Genomic DNA, 16650 nt, shown 5'->3' on the forward strand with positions numbered 1-16650 from the left:
CTCACAGCAACCTCCAACTCCTGGGCTTAAGCGATTCTCTTGCCTCAGCCTCCTGAGTAGCTGGGACTACAGGTGCCCGCCACAATGCTCGGCTATTTTTTGGTTGCAGTTCAGCGGGGGCCGGGTTTGAACCCACCATCCTCGGTATATGGGGCGGGCGCCTTACCGACTGAGCCACAGGCGCGCCCTATTCAGGTTATTATTATTGTGGGTAACATCATGGTGTAAATACTTATTAAATTCAATTAAAGTTTGCATGCCTGATTTGTGGCTGAGTCACATAACAAAAGATGGCTGGTCAATTACAGTAATAGCATTAAATGGATTAATATGGTTAACACAATTAGATAAATTACAATTTAAAGAGAATCCATGTTCAATTTTGGTTATAGAAATATCTCCAGGATGTAGAGCTGGCGGTTCCTGAGGGCACGTCTGAGGCGGAGTTGGGTGGGGTAGGGAGTAGGAGGGGGGAGTCGGGGGTAGTGGGAGAAGGAGGCGGCAGCCAATCACTTATAAACGGCGCCCAAGCAGGAACTGAAGCCTGAATTCCAGGAGGGTGAGCGAGTACAGTGCTTTCATGGGCCTCTTCTTCATGAAACAAAGTGTGTAAAGGTTGCCATAAAGGACAAGCAAGTGAAATACTTTATACATTACAGGGGTTGGAATAAAAATTGGGATGAATGGGTTCCAGAGAGCAGAGTACTCAAATATGTGGACACCAATCTGCAGAAACAGCAAGAACTTCAAAAAGCCAATCAGGAGCAGTTTGCAGAGGGGAAGATGAGAGGGGCCACCCCAGGAAAGAAGACATCTGGTCTGCAACAGAAAAATGTTGAAGTGAAAACAAAGAAGAAGAAGCAGAAAACACCTGGAGATGGAGACGGTGGCAGTACCAGTGAGAGACCTCAGCCTCCTGGGAAGAAAAGGGCCCGGGTAGACCCTACTGTTGAAAATGAAGAAACATTCATGAACAGAGTTGAAGTTAAAGGAAAGATTGCTGAAGAGCTAAAACTTTGGCTTGTTGATGAATGGGACTTAATTACCAGGCAAAAACAGCTCTTATCTTCCCTGCTAAGAAGAATGTGGATTCCATTCTGGAGGATTATGCAAATTACCAGAAATCCCGTGGAAACACAGATAATAAGGAGTATGCTGTTAATGAAGTTGTGGTGGGGATAAAAGAACACTTTAATGTAATGCTGGGCACTCAGCTCCTGTACCAATTTGAGAGAGGGCAGTATGCCGAAATTCTTGCAGATCACCCTGATGCACCCAGGTCCCAAGTATATGGAGCACCACATCTACTGAGATTATTTGTACCAATTGGAGTGATGTTGGCCTGTACACCTTTGGATGAGAAAAGCCTTGTTTTTCTTTTCTTTTTTTTGTAGAGACAGAGTCTCACTTTACGGCCCTCGGTAGAGTGCGTGGCCTCACACAGCTCACAGCAACCTCCAACTCCTGGGCTTAAGGCGATTCTCTTGCCTCAGCCTCCCGAGTAGCTGGGGCTACAGGCCTCACACAGCTCACAGCAACCTCCAACTCCTGGGCTTAAGGCGATTCTCTTGCCTCAGCCTCCCGAGTAGCTGGGGCTACAGGCACCCGCCACAACGCCCAGCTATTTTTTGGTTGCAGTTTGGCTGGGGCCGGGTTTGAACCGGCCACCCTCGGTATATGGGGCCGGCGCCTTACCGACTGAGCCATAGGCGCCGCCTGAGAAAAGCCTTGCTTTATTACTGAACTATCTTCATGATTTCCTGAAGTATCTGGCAAAGAATTCTGCAACCTTCTTTAGTGCCAGCGATTATGAAGTGGCACCTCCTGATTACCATCAGAAAGCTGTGTGAGAGATGGTCTCATCCATATATGTTTGGAACTCTGTAAACACATTTTTGTTTAGTCTTTCCCTTGTACAAATGATGTACTTTGAAGATGTTAGTGTATAACAGAATTGGTTTTAAACAGAGAAAATAAAAGGGGTTATAGCTCAAAAAAAGAAGTGTTACCAATTAGTAAAAGTCTGGGAGGTGGAACACAAGTCATAACATAAAGTTTGAGAGTTATTTTTGTATCAATTCTCTGGTGGGCTCCAGGACTTCCACTGGCGGAAGGGTTGCTGCAGGGTGCCAGAGGTCTTTCTGCATAACTCCTGATTGTGTTTTTAAAGTATTTAGAATCTATTCTCTAGCAGTGATACAATCATTAATGTTACAAGAGGCAAGTAGTCTTCTAGATTAGTCCCGTAGTTTCTGATCATCTCCTTTCATAGGGATGCAAACTGGAGAGTTATAAGGTGATGTTGAAAGACTTGGGGCAGGACCCCCCACTCTGCCCTGAGCGATGACGACCCCAATCAACCGCAAGAGATGGCGCTTGATGCAAACAGCAAGAGGATTTTATTCCAGCATGCTGGGGCTTGACTCGCAACTCTTTTAGGAGCCGAGGAATCAAGCCCTGAACAGCAGGTTTTACAAGCTTATAAAGGCAAAAACCACAAAGTAGAGAGTAGCAGACATAGCAGGGACTATAGGGAGGGGTAGCAGACATAGCAGGGGCTTTAGGGAGGGGTAGCAGACATAGCAGGGGCTTTAGGGAGGGGTAGCAGACATAGGAGCTTTTCCAGATAAGAAGAACTCTGGTTCATTACTCATCTGTCTTAAGACAAGATCAGCAGCTAAACATTTGCTTAGCTTTTTTCTTTCAGAACCAGTTACCGGTTATCTGCTTCAGCTCGGGGCTATTTCCTAGGACAGTTACAAAAGGTCACATTCTTATGGTAGGGGGCGAGGGGTGCTGCTACATATCTGGTCCCCCCCTTTTTGGATTTGGTAGTACTTTCCTTCAATGTCACTTCATAATTTATAAATTCCCATTCAGAAACCAAAGAAGGACTGTTAACTGTTTTAGGAAAGACACAACATGTCCTCCTCTCCATATTAACACAGGATCAGGTCCTTGCCAGGTACCAGTTAAGGGGAACTTCACAGGACCTCAGAGTATGTAGAGTATGGAGGATTCCAAAAGCATTCTGCTGCTTTTGGAATCCTCCTAAAGTATCTGTGACCTAAAGTATCAACTTTTAAAAATTTTCAAGTGAAAAGTAAAAAATTCCAAGTAAAAAGAGTGTGAGAAAGGTTATGTGGCGTTCCAGGATGTACCTCCCTCTTTTGTAACTTCAGTAATTAAAGTTTAAGGGTGTGATGAGCACGTTTAACAATGTCGTGGCTTAGAGGGTTGTAAGGTGCACCTGTTTTAAGGGTAATAGAAAAAGTTCACGGCGGCGCCTGTGGCTGAAGGAGTAAGGGCGCCATCCCCATATGCTGGAGGTGGCTGGTTCAAACCCAGCCCTGGACACAAAAAAAAAAGAAAAAAAAAAGAAAGAAAAAGTTGGGCTAGCGCCTGTGGCTCAGTGGGTAGGGCGCCGGCCCCATATACCAAGGGCGGTGGGTTCAAACCCAACCCCAGGCAAACTGCAACAACAACAACAAAAATAGTTGGGCGTTGTGGCAGACACCTGTAGTCCCAGCTACTCGGGAAGCTGAGGCAAGAGAATCGCCTAAGCCCAGGAATTGAAGGTTGCTGTGAGCTGTGTGACGCCACAGCACTCTACTGAGGGTGAGCAAGTGAGACTCTTTCTCTACAAAAAAAAAAAAAAAAAAGGAAAGAAAAAGTTGAAGAAAACGAAGAGAAAATTTTGTTAGTGTAAGCAGGATCACTGTTTTGGTAAATTGTGGGATTCTTAAAATAGTAAACATTTAAGAAAGCTTTAATGGGTGGGCGCCTATGGCTCAAGCAGCTAAGGCGCCAGCCACATACACCTGAGCTGGTGGGTTCAAATCCAGCCCTGGGCCTGCCAAACAACAATGATGGCTGCAATCAACAAAAAAAGAAAGCTTTGGGCAGTGCCTGTGGCTCAAGGAGTAGGGCGCTGGTCCCATATGCCGGAGGTGGCGGGTTCAATCCCAGCCCCGGCCAAAAACCACAAAAAAAAAAAAAAAAAAAAAAGAAAGCTTTAATGAAGGGCAAAGCCAATCACTATCTCCTGGTAACTGCTGAAAATTATTTAAGGTAGTGAGTTTGTTATTGCAGATTTGAAGTTTTTGCTGTTGAATTTGTCTGTCCTTAATAAGTTGACCTAAATAAGAGAAAGGAGGAACACTTTGTATGTTTTCTGGAGTTATACATAACCTATAAACTGTTGATGAGTCCTATAAATGACAGAGGATGATTGTCTCTAAAAAAAAAAAAAAACAGCTAGGCACTCCAGCCACATACACCTGAGCTGGTGAGTTCAAATCCAGCCCAGGCCAAACAATGACAGCTGCAACCAAAAAATAGTCAGGCATTGTGGCAGGCGCCTGTAGTCCCAGCTACTTGAGAGGCAGAGGCAGGAGAATCACTTGAGCCCAGGAGTTGGATGTTGCTGTGAGCTGTGATGCCACAGCACTCTACCCTGGGCAACAGCTTGAGGCTCTGTCTCAAAAACAAACAAACAGGGGTAGTGCCTGTGGCTCAGTAGGTAAGGCGCTGGCCCCATATACCGAGGGTGGCGGGTTCAAACCGGGCCCCGGCCAAACTGCAACCAAAAAATAGCCGGCCGTTGTGGCGGGCGCTTGTAGTCCCAGCTACTCGGGAGGCTGAGGCAAGAGAATCGCTTAAGCCCAGGAGTTGGAGGTTGCTGTGAGCTGTGTGAGGCCTTGGCACTCTACCGAGGGCCATAAAGTGAGACTCTGTCTCTACAAAAAAAAAAAAAAAAAGTCACTGCCAAAAAAAAAACACACACAAAAAAAAAACAAACAGAAAACAGGGTCTCACTTTATCACCCTCAGTAGAGTGCAGTGACATTCAAGCTCACAGCAACCTTCAACTCCTGGGCTTAAGTGCTCTTGCTCAGCCTCTGGAGTAGCTGGGACTACAGCTGCCCACCACAATGCCCAACTATTTTTGTTGTTGTTGTTGCAGTTTGCCTGGGGTTGGGTTTGAACCCACCACCCTTGGTATATGGGGCTGGCACCCTACCCACTAAGCCACAGGCACTGTCCAAGGATGATTGTTAATATAGAAGAATCAGGGTGAGAAAGGAGTATATCATTCACATAATGGATAATGTAAGCAGTAGGAAATTGTATACGAACTGGAAATATTGCAGCAGCAACACATTTTTGACATAAGGCGGAGCTATTAGCTATCCCTTAAGGAAGGATCGTCCACTGATACTATGCAGAAGTTCTCAAATTAATAGAAGGTAAAATGAAAGCAAAATATTAAAAATCATTAGGATGAAGTGGGATAGTTAAAAAAGCAATCTTTTAAATCTATAATTACTAAGGAATAGTGCTATGGAACAGCTGTTAGAGATGGAATTTCTGGTTGAAAAGGCCCCATAATTTCCAGAGTTTTATTAATAGCTCTAAGGTTTTTGTAAACAAAAATGGTAGAGAGAAGTAAAAATTGGGCAATTTTCATATCAGAAGAAACAGTGCTGATATTTTGAGTATTATAAGTCATAACTCTTATCTCTTTTACATAATCAGAGTTAATTACTCCTGGCAAAATAAAAAGACCTTTCATAGTTAGACTTAAACCTTGTCTTAAAAGAAGTCCGAAAGTATTTTTAGGTGAAGAGCCATAAAAATGGGATAGTCTGAGAGCCCAGTCCTGGTGGGATTGAGGTCTAATCCTGTGCTGCTTTGGTGGCTCAGAACAGTTGAGAAACAATACAGGGGCCAACCGAGCTGGAAGTGGTAGAAGAAATTTCTTTGGAGTAAATAGATATTGCCTTTTCTGTGTTGACCCTGTTTCCCTAAATAGGATTTTCAAGTAATTGATTTTCGTTCTGTTTGAAGTTAGGTTAGTAATACTCATGGACATGTTAACTTTCCAATTAAAGTCCTAAAAGTTTGTTTTAATTTTCAAAGTTATTTCTTTTGTAGGATAAGCTTTGCATTCAGTTAGTTACAAAGATGCTTTTTGAGATGTACTGAAATTATTACTGATAATATATACCAAGACAGGCCAATATTGGGAAATACAAATATAATTTATAGAAAATAAATTATAACTTCACATTTGACATTTTTTTTTTGTAGAGACAGAGTCTCACTTTATGGCCCCCGGTAGAGTGCCATGGCCTCACACAGCTCACAGCAACCTCCAACTCCTGGGCTTAAGCGATTCTCTTGCCTCAGCCTCCCGAGTAGCTGGGACTACAGGCGCCCGCCACAACGCCTGGCTATTTTTTGGTTGCAGTTTGGCCGGGTCTGGGTTTGAACTCGCCACCCTCGGTATATGGGGCTGGCACCTTACCGACTGAACCACAGGCGCCACCCATATATTCTTAACATATTAAATGAACTTAATATGTCTTTCTGAGATTTTCAGTGGTCTAAATATTTCAAAAGGACTAAATTTAGAGTTTTTATTTAGGAAGGTTTGTTAAACAGTAAAGGCTTAAAACATTTGTTCAAACAAGTTTGTAAGTTAAAAGATTTTAAGGACAATATATAATCAACTGGATTACATACAAATTCTTTCATAAATTTCTTATTGTGAACCCATTCAATCCTATACAGATAATTTATAAACATTCTAAACTTTTTGGATTGCCCTGCCTATCTCTTTTTAAAATAACTATTTTGTTTTAGGACAAAATTTGTTACACAAGATTTTTTTCTTACAGAATGCCATTTTCTTTTCTATCTAATTTTTCTTACTTTTAAAAAATCATTTTTCATAAAATAGGATTACAATTTACTATGAAGTTAATTATTTAATTGACTAAACTGATAATTAGAAGGTTTAAAAGGCAAGCATTTTATTTTTTGATAATGACTCATTTTTCCAAACAATCTGAACAATCAAATTATTACCAATTACAAGTAAAAGACATTGTATGGAATATAACATTGATACAGGATTTTCTCACTTAGAGCTAGACCGGGACCCCCCATATTTCAGGTTTAGGTTGCTTACAAATCAGACTTCCACCTCTAGGTACAAACAGATGATAGCCTGCAGGCCACACCTTCTGTACTCCAGCAAGGGTATGAATAAAGCAGCCTTAAACGTTTTGTATGGCTCCACCCTGAGTAGGGAGTACAGACCCTAATCCTTTCCCCACATCCAAAATTGTAAAGAACTAATAAGCTTACCCTAAGGGTGAGGCTGCATTGATTTATTTGTTAAAATACCTGTTTAGTTTGTAAAGGTATTTTTCTATTTACCAAGTTCTGGATAAAATTTCTTTTAAAGCTAATATTCACCCCTAGGGAAAGGACTCATGCAGGAAATCTCCGAGTCGGGCCTTTTTTCCCCTGCCAAAAGCTCTGGCACTTTCCACTCCCTCTGCCTATTCCTCTGCCCAGGAAAATGTCATTTTATTACTGATCTGTGGCCGGTGGACTCAATTCTCAAATCTCTGAGACCAAGGACTCGCTGAAGAAAGAAATGTCAATAACAAAATCACAATACAATCATCTTTTCTGATGTTTTTTCATTGTCTCACTAAGTCCCACATGGCCACGTGGCTGCCAAGGACAGGACCTGTGTCCTGAGACAGAAAGCAGAAAACTTGGAACACTTAGTTTCTTTAACAACAGCCATAGGGTAAAGCGGGAGCTGAGAGAAAGGGGCCATGTGGGCTAGAATGTGCGCTCTACAGCTCTTAGCCCAAGTGTGGGAACACATCCTTAGGCCTTACCATAGTCATCTTTCTAAATGTCAGAATTCAGAAACTCAGTATCAAGAACATAAGTTCATGGTTCGGCGTCTGTAGCTCAGTGGTAAAGGCGCTAGCTACATACACCAAAGCTGGCAGGTTCGAGCCCACCACAGGACTGCTAAACAATGACAACTACAACCAAAAAATAGCTGGGCGTTGTGGTGGGTGCCTGTAGTTCCAGCTACTCAGGAGGCTGAGGCAAAAAAATAGCTTAAGCCCAAGAGTTTGAGGTTGCTGTGAGCTGTGATACCACAGCACCCTACCAAGGACAACATAGTGAAACTCTGTCTCAAAAAAGAAAGAACGTAAGTTCACCGTTAAATTCAGCAAAATCTAGAAATACTAAAGAAGTGGCAGTTCTATAATCTTTAAACATTTGGACTTTAATAACAGGTTTAAGATTAATTTTATCTATCAGAGAATAGTAAAGTCACCTGAACAAGAAGGGATTTGAGTTTTTTGTTTTTTGATAAGATACTTAATGTAAGTGCTGACATCCATTTCTTTATTAGTCAGAGCTCTTTTGTATATTTTGATACTGAAATACTATAGGTACCTAACATGTACAGACACACAAATATAGAAACAGACATACAGACTTTGTTTGCTGGCTTTTATTTTTTTTACTTATTTATTTATTTATTTATTTATTTTGAGTCTCAATCTGTCACCCTTGGTAGAGTGCTATGGCATCCCAGCTCACAGCAACCTCCAGCTCCTGGGCTTAGGTGATTCTCTTGCCTCAGCCTCCCGAGTAGCTGGGGCTACAGGCATCCACCACAACACCCAGCTATTTTTTGTTGCAGTTTGGCCAGGGCCAGGTTCGTACTCACCATCCTCAGTATATGGGACCAGTGCCCTACTCACAGAGGCAGAGGCGCCGCCCTATTTTTTTATTTTTATTTTTATTTTTTTAGCTACAAAGTCTCACTTTATCGCCCTCGATAGAGCACTATGGTGTCACAGCTCACAGCAACCTCCAACTCCTGGGCTTAGGTGATTTTCTTGCCTCAGCCTCCCAAGTAGCTGGGACTACAAGCGCTGGCCAGAACACCCGGCTATTTTTTTGTTGCAGTTTGGCCCAGGTCGGGTTGGAATCCGCCACCCTCAGTATATGGGGCCGGCACCCTACTCACTGAGCCACAGGGGCAGCCCTGTTTGTAATTTTTCAAACGTGTTTATGGGCATGAAGAACAGTTTAGGCCTCCTTGCCAGGTACTGAAGATGCCACAGAGGCAAATTCTTTGAACTCTGGCAAAGGAGGGCATGAAGAGAAGCAAGACAAAACAGGTTTAGGTAGATTAGAAATCTAGTTACCAGCTGGAAGGATCTGTGTCTGCTTCTGAGATGGAAGAGGAACGTTCCTTTTCATCAACTCATTCCTCATCTTGTAACTCTAGTTGAAATTCAGGGGAAGGGGTTCTTCTGCCGGAGCAGAAGGGGATAGACCCAATACAGATTGGAGAGGGGGCTCTAATTGATCAATATGAATATGACAGCCACCAGTTTTTAATGTAGATTTAAGCATTTGAATAAAAAATTCTCACTCCAGAACGGCGCTTGTGGCTTTTAGGGCGCCGGCCCCATATACCGAGGGTGGTGGGTTCAAACCCAGCCCCGGCCGAACTGCAACAGCAACAACAAAAAACAGCCGGGTGTTGTGGGGGGCGCCTGTAGTCCAAGCAACTCAGGAGGCTGAGGCAAGAGAATCGCCTAAGCCTAAGAGCGGGAGGTTGCTGTGAGTAGCATGCACCACAGCACCCTGACAAGGGTGATAAAGTGAGACTCTGTCTCTACAAAAAAGAAAAGAATTCTCACTCCAATGAGCCAGACTGTCCCATAATTTATTACTCCCGACTATGATTACCCCCGAACACACAAAAATTACTTACCAACTGAGCGGTTTCACTTCTTGGTTCTCAGGGGGGACTCCCTCACCTGCGTATACATCTACTATTCTGTACTCTGTCCCTGTCCAGTCGCCACCTGTCATTAACCAGCACCGGTAAGGGGAGTGAAATTGGTGGGGACTGAGAAAAATACAATACAAGAGAAGACACAAAAATGAAAGATGGGATCAGGAGGACTGACTGAGCTGATGGCTGCAGCCAGCCCCAAAGCACAAAATCGGCTTTATTTTATAGTATCTGTACAGGGTTCTCTACAGGGAAGTAGCATAAACAAAAGACGTATTTATGGTCTTGCAATATGATTGGAAACTGTAAATGACTCGAATAGAGACAAATTATCTTGTTAATGGTTTCTACTCAACTTCATTAACATATGACAAAAAGAGCAGCCCCTGTGGTTCAGTGAGTAGGGCACCCGCCCCATATAGCAAGGGTAGCACGTTCGAACCTAGCCCTGGCCAAACTGCCACAAAAATAGCCAGGCATTGTGGTGGGTGCCTGTAGTCCCAGTTACTTGGGAGGCTGAGGGAAGAGAATTGCTTAAGTACAAGAGTTTGAGGTTTCTTGTGGCGGGCACCTGTAGTCCCAGCTACTCGGAAGGCTGAGGCAAGAGAATTGCTTAAGCCCAGGAGTTGGAGGTTGCTGTGAGCTGTAGAGGCCATGGCACTCTACCGAGGGCCATAAAGTGAGACTCTGTCTCTACAAAAAAAAAAAAAAAAAGAGTTTGAGGTTTCTGTGAGCTGTGACGCCACAGCACTCTATCCAGGGCAACAGAGTCTCTAAAAAAAAAAAAAATAATAATAATATATATATATATACACATACATACATACATACACACACACACACATAAACACATACATATATGATAAGAAGTAAGAAGGGAGAGGTCACGAGGACGTAGTTAACAAAACAAAGGAAGAACTATGTGACTTAGTGGTTTCTACTCAACTTTGTTAGCCTAGGACAAGGAGAAAGAAGGGAGAGATCGCAAGGATCTCTGCATAGTTAACTAGACAAAGAACGGACTACGTGACTTCTGGCAGAGGGAGCATGAAGAAAGGAATATGGCTGTTTTGGGATAGGAGGAGAAGCAGCTGGGAGCTCATTCCCTGAATGTTCCCCAGGCTGTGAGGGTCTTGCTGTCTTACAGCCCACTCTCCACACTCGGCTACTGTGGCTGCATGAGTCTCAGTTACCACCCCTAAGTTCAGCTTTCAATTTGTCTGCAAACCAAGTTAGGCTACATAGAGATTCCTGGTGCAGAGCCAGACTCAGACTACACAAAGCTGGCCTGTTGCTCAGGCCTCCTCCTTCTCACTTTCAACAGCCCTTGGGAACTCAGCTGCACTTGGTAGCCATTTTGGGTGGGCAGGACTCAACATGTAGTCTGGACTGGGCCCCTGTGCATGGTCCTGTGCCTATGACGTCACTGTCAGCACACATGGTCTCTAGACCTGATGTCTAGCTCTAAGTCCTGCTCCTGTCCCATCACAGCCTGCAATCTCTCACAACCCAGCAAGTTCATTTAGAACTAGAGCCAGGATCGGGGTGGTGGTGTATGGATTGCTTGAGCTCAGGAGCTCAAGACCAGCCTGAGCAAAAGCCAAATCCCATCTCTCTTAAAAATCGAAAAACTAGCTGGGCATTGTAGCAGATTCCTGGATTCCCAGCAACTCTGGCGGCTGAGGCAAGACTCACTCAAACCCCCGGTGAGTTTGGCTTTGACTGTGAACTATGACACCATGGCAGTCTATCCAGGGCAACAGAGTGAGAGTCTGTCTCAAAAAAAAAGGCTGGGCTCAGTAACTCATGCCTGTAATCCTAGCTCTCTGGGAGGCTGAGGCTGGTCTATTGCCCTGAGCTCACATGTTTGATACCAGCCTGAGCAAGAGCAAGACACTGTCTCTAAAAAAATAGCTGGGTGTTGTGGCAGATGCCTGTAGTCCCAGCTACGTGGGAGGCTGAGGCAGGAGAAAGACCACTTGAGCCTGAGAGTTTGAGGTTGCAGTGAGCTGTGACCCTAAGACACTCTACCAAGGGTGACAAAGTGAGACTCTGTCTCAAAAAAAATAAAAAATAAAAAACTTGGAATCAGACAAGGATGCCCACTATCACGGCTGCTATTCAACATAGTTCCGGAAGTTCTAGCCAGTGCAATCAGGTAAAAGAAGGATATCAAAGACATTCAAATAAGAACAGAGGAGGTCAAACTCTCACTCCTTGCTGATGATATGATCTTATACTTAGAAAATCCCAGAGACTCAAACACAAGTCTCCTGGATATTATCAAGGAACACAGTAATGTCTTCAAATACAAAATTAATGTCCACAAATCAGTAGCCTTCACATACTCCATAACAGTGAAGCTGAGAATAAATTCAAAGATTCTATACCCTTCACAATAGCTTCAAAGAAAATTAAATACCTAGGAAAAGACATGAAGAATCGCTACAGAGAGAACTATGTAACTCTGAGAAAAGAAATAGCAGAAGATGTTAACGAATGGAACCATGCTCATGGCTGTGAAGAATCAACATTGTTGAAATGTCGCTAGTACCCAATGCGATCTACAGTATTAAGCCAATCCCCATAAAAGCACCAATGTCATACTTTGAAGAACTTGAAAAAATAGTTCTTTATTTCATATGAAACCCGAAAAAAAAACCTAATAGCCAAAGCAATTCTAAGAAATAAAAACAAATCTTGAGGCATCACATTTTCAGACTTCAGGTTTTACTATAAGTCTACAGTGATCAAAATGGCCTGGTACTAGAAAAAAAATAGAGATGTAGATATATAGAATAGAACAGAGAACCTAGAGATGAGCCCAGCCACATACTGCCATCTGATATTTAATACACCAAACAAGAGCACACACTGGGGAAAGGAATCCCTATTTAATATTGCTGCTGATAGAACTGGTTAGCCACATGTAGAAAACTGAAACTGGATCCACACCTCTCACCAGTTACAAAATTTGACTCTTGCTGGATAAAAGATTTAAATTTAAGACACAAAATAATAAAAATTCTAGAAGAAAGTATGGGAAAAACTCTTAACAATATTGGCCTAGAAAAAGATTTAATGAAGAAGACACCCTGGCAATTGCAGCAACACCAAAACTAAATGATTGGGACATAATCAAGCTAAAAAGCCTCTGCATAGCTAATGGCAACAACAAGCAAAACAGAATTCCTTAACCTTCAGAATGGGAGAAGATATTCACATATGAATCTGACAAAGGACTGATAACTAGAATCTCCAGATAACTCAAACTAATCAATAATAAAAGAACAACAATCTAGTTACTTTTTTTTTTTAAGAGATAGAGTCTCACTTTATCACCCTCACTAGAGTGCTGTGGTGTCACAGCTCACAGCAACCTCCAAATTCTGGGCTTAGGCGATCCTCTTGCCTCAGCCTCCTGAGTAATTGGGACTACAGGTGCCCACCACAACGCAATGCCTGGCTCTTTTTGGTGCAGTTTGCCCGGGGCCAGGTTCACACCACCCACCCTCAGTATGTGGGGCCAGTGCCCTACTCACTAAGCTACAGGCACTGCCCTAGTTTATTTTTTATTTCAAATTATTATGAGGGTACAGATGTTTAGGTTACATTGTTTTCAATCCTAAGGTAAAGTTCAAGTAGTTGAGTCTTTTACCTAGGGGGTGTGCTGAACACCCTCACATCGTGCACATTAGGTGAGATCCCACCAGTCACCCTCCCTCTTTCCCTCTCCCTACTCTCCCCTCCTCCTTCTAGACTCTATTTGTGTTTTATTTGTCTGATGGGCATGTAGATATTTATATGTTGGTGTCATATTTGTATTGACTACATTGGATACTTTTTTCCCCATTCTTGAGATACCTTACTGAGAAGAATGTGTTTCAACTCCATCCAGATAAACAGAAAAGACGTAAAGTCTCCATCTTTTCTTGTGGCTGAATAGTACCCCATGGTCTACATATGCCACATTTTCTTTAATCCATTCATGGGTCGATGGGCACTTGGGTTGCTTCCATTACTTAGCAATTGTGAATTGAGTTCAAATAAACATTCTGGTGCAAATATCTTTGTGGTAAAATGATTTTTGTTCTTCTGAATAGATACCAATAATGAATAATCCTATTTTTAATCCTTGCTTATGTGAGCAAGAGACATGAACAGAACCTTCTCCGAAAAAGACAGAAGAATTGCCAAGAAAGACATGAAAAAATACTCATCCATCCTAATCATAAGAGAAATGTAAATCAAGACCACCCTACGATATCACCTAACCCAGTCCCAAAGCTGAAGATGCTGTCATGATGTGGAGAGAGACAGGAACAGTTTTACACTGCTGGTGGCACTGCAAACTAATACAGCCTCTATGGAAAAAAGTATGGAGAATCCTCAAAGAGCCAAAGTTGACCATTTGATCCCACCATCCCTTTATGGATGCTAGATATCTACCCAGAAAAAAAGAAAAAATGTTTTCACTGGATTGTTCATTAAAGATCAATTCACAATTGCCAAGATGTAGAAACAAATGTCAGGACACCAACAAATGCCAGGCTGTGAAAAAGTTCTCCCAGGACTAAACACAAAATAACAATAATGTAGTTTTCCTCATACATGTAAGTAATTGCCATTATTCTGAGATTGGCCTAATTTTTCTTTTCTTTGATGTTAAAATATCTCTTTCTTCTTTTATTTTTTGCCCTTGGTAGAGTACCATGGCATCACAGCTCACAGCAACCTCCAGCTCTTGGGCTTAGGCGATTCTCTTACCTCAGCCTCCCGAGTAGCTGGGATTATAGGTGCCCACCACAATACCCGGCTATTTTTTGTTGTTGTTGCAGTTTGTCCGGGGCCGGGTTTGTACCCGCCACCCTCGGTATATGGGGCCGGTGCCCTACTCACTGAGCCACAGGCGCCACCCTCCCTTTCTTCTATTTAAAAACGCCAAGGATGACGATGATGATCAAGATAATAGGCTTTGTTTTTGTTAATGTCCGTTTTTCAAAATAAAAAATGGTGATATTATGTTTACCTCACAATTTTTTTTTTTTTTATTGTTGGGGATTCATTGAGGGTACAATAAGCCAGTTACACTGATTACAATTGTTAGTTACCTCACAATTTTAAAAACTTCCTTTAAGTCTGTAAAAGCTCCAGTTCTCTATGCCTCAGTCAGCCTCCTCTGATGTCAAGGAGTTGAGGACAGGGCCACACTCTCCAGTGATTCAGCCAACTTCCTGCTGAATGTCTCAGTGGCTCCTCATTGCTATGGGGAGAATATTTATTTCTTTTTCTTTTTATTTTTTTGTAGTTGCAGTTTGCCCAGGGCCGCGATTGAACCTGCCATCCTCAGTATATGGGGCCAGCACCCCACCCACTGAGCCACAGGTGCCACTCTAGGGAGAATATTTAAAGTACTCTCTGAGCAGCTTCTGGTCTGGTTTCTGCCTCTGTTGCCTGTGTCCCTCTGGCCTGGACCACCTGGACCATAACCTCGGCCCACCGAGCTCTACCACATGGCTGTCCCTCACTCCCTTTGAGAGAGGATACTCAAGAAGTGTAAGGTTGGGCGGCGCCTGTGGCTCAGCGGGTAGGGCGCCGGTTCCATATGCCGGAGGTTGTGGGTTCAAGCCCAGCCCCGGCCAAATTAAAAAAAAAAAAAGAAGGGTAAGGTCTAGGAGAACAGGTCTTCTCAAGGAGAACACAAAGATACACCTGCAGGGTCCTCTCCATGGTGACTCAGCTCTGGGGAATTTGTGAACTTAATTTCCTGGAACTTGGAAATTTCCACTTCTGTGAAATCCTGTAGTCCTGAGGGGGCTGGAATAGTATCTCCCGCTTGATTCAAACTGGCCAGTGAGAAGGGTACCTGTGCGTTGGTACTTTTTGACTGTGGATAAAAAGGGAAAGACCAATCCAGTTGCGGAGCTTAGCCATTTTGAATTCTTCTATGCTATAAGCTCCTGGCTGGTAAATAAAGCCCTTCCTCTCATAAACATGGTGGTTGGATGCTCTTTCTCTCCGTTGGGCCTCATCTTCCTGCCAGCACCTTCACTGCTTGGGTCTCCTTTCTCTCAGAGCCTTCACAACAGACGTAGCTCTGCCTGGCGCACCTCTCCTTCTCCACCTGCTGTCCGTGCCCCTTCTCCTGCCTAATGTGGACTCCTCCTTCAGGCCCAGCTTAAATGTCACACTCTCTGTTTTCTTTTCTTTTCTTTCTTTTTTTTTTTTTTTTAAAAAGACAGAGTCTCACTTTATCACTCTTGGTAGAATGCCGTGGCTTCACAGCTCACAGCAACCTCTAACTCCTGGGCTTAAGCAATTATCTTGACTCAGCCTCCAGAGTAGCTGGGACTACAGGAGCCTGCCAAAAAGCCCAGCTATTTTTGTTGTTGTTGTTGTTGTTGTTGCCATTTGGCCGGGGCCAGTTTCAAATCCGCCACCCTTGGTATATGGGGCTGGCACCCTATCCAGCCCACTTAGAGTAAGTTTTTACTATATAAGTTAGAGGTGTTCCTGGAGAGGGCTTAGAGGAGGCAATTCCCATGATTTCCAAACTTCACTCAGAAATAGACTTATGTTAGAACAGACAATGACCAAATACTTACACCTCAGAGTTTGACACGTTAGGCACACACAGTGTACTGCTTAGAATCTTAAGTGTCTCGGACTTCCAGTCTGGAAGACCACCTGATGAGTTCCCAACAAAACACGCCCTTTGGATGGTGGAGACTGAGGAGAGAATTCCCATTCAGTTACAAAGTCAAGCTCAGAGACATAGGACAGGACAAGAGGGAAACCTCATATAGGTTTTGTTTCAGGGACCCACAACACAGTTTGTCTTAAGAGACACCAGACCAGCAGAACTGTACAGCTGCTGGTATGCAGGGCAGTTTGAATGTCAGGCTGGTGTCAGGCTAAGCCCAAGTTCCTCCCTATGTAACCCTCTTTAGACAAACAACACAGAAAGACAAGTGACAAGACAAAACAATGACAAAAGCTATTTCTGAGAGG

General features: G+C 43.3%; 1 pseudogene; it reads left to right on the plus strand.

Moving 5' to 3' along the window:
• The first annotated feature begins 662 nt into the window (after positions 1 to 662).
• On the plus strand, positions 663 to 1850 carry LOC128588186 (mortality factor 4-like protein 1; annotated as a pseudogene).
• Positions 1851 to 16650: the final 14800 nt, after the last annotated feature.

The sequence above is a fragment of the Nycticebus coucang genome, chromosome 6 (assembly GCF_027406575.1).
Source record: "Nycticebus coucang isolate mNycCou1 chromosome 6, mNycCou1.pri, whole genome shotgun sequence".
Lineage (NCBI taxonomy): Eukaryota > Metazoa > Chordata > Mammalia > Primates > Lorisidae > Nycticebus > Nycticebus coucang.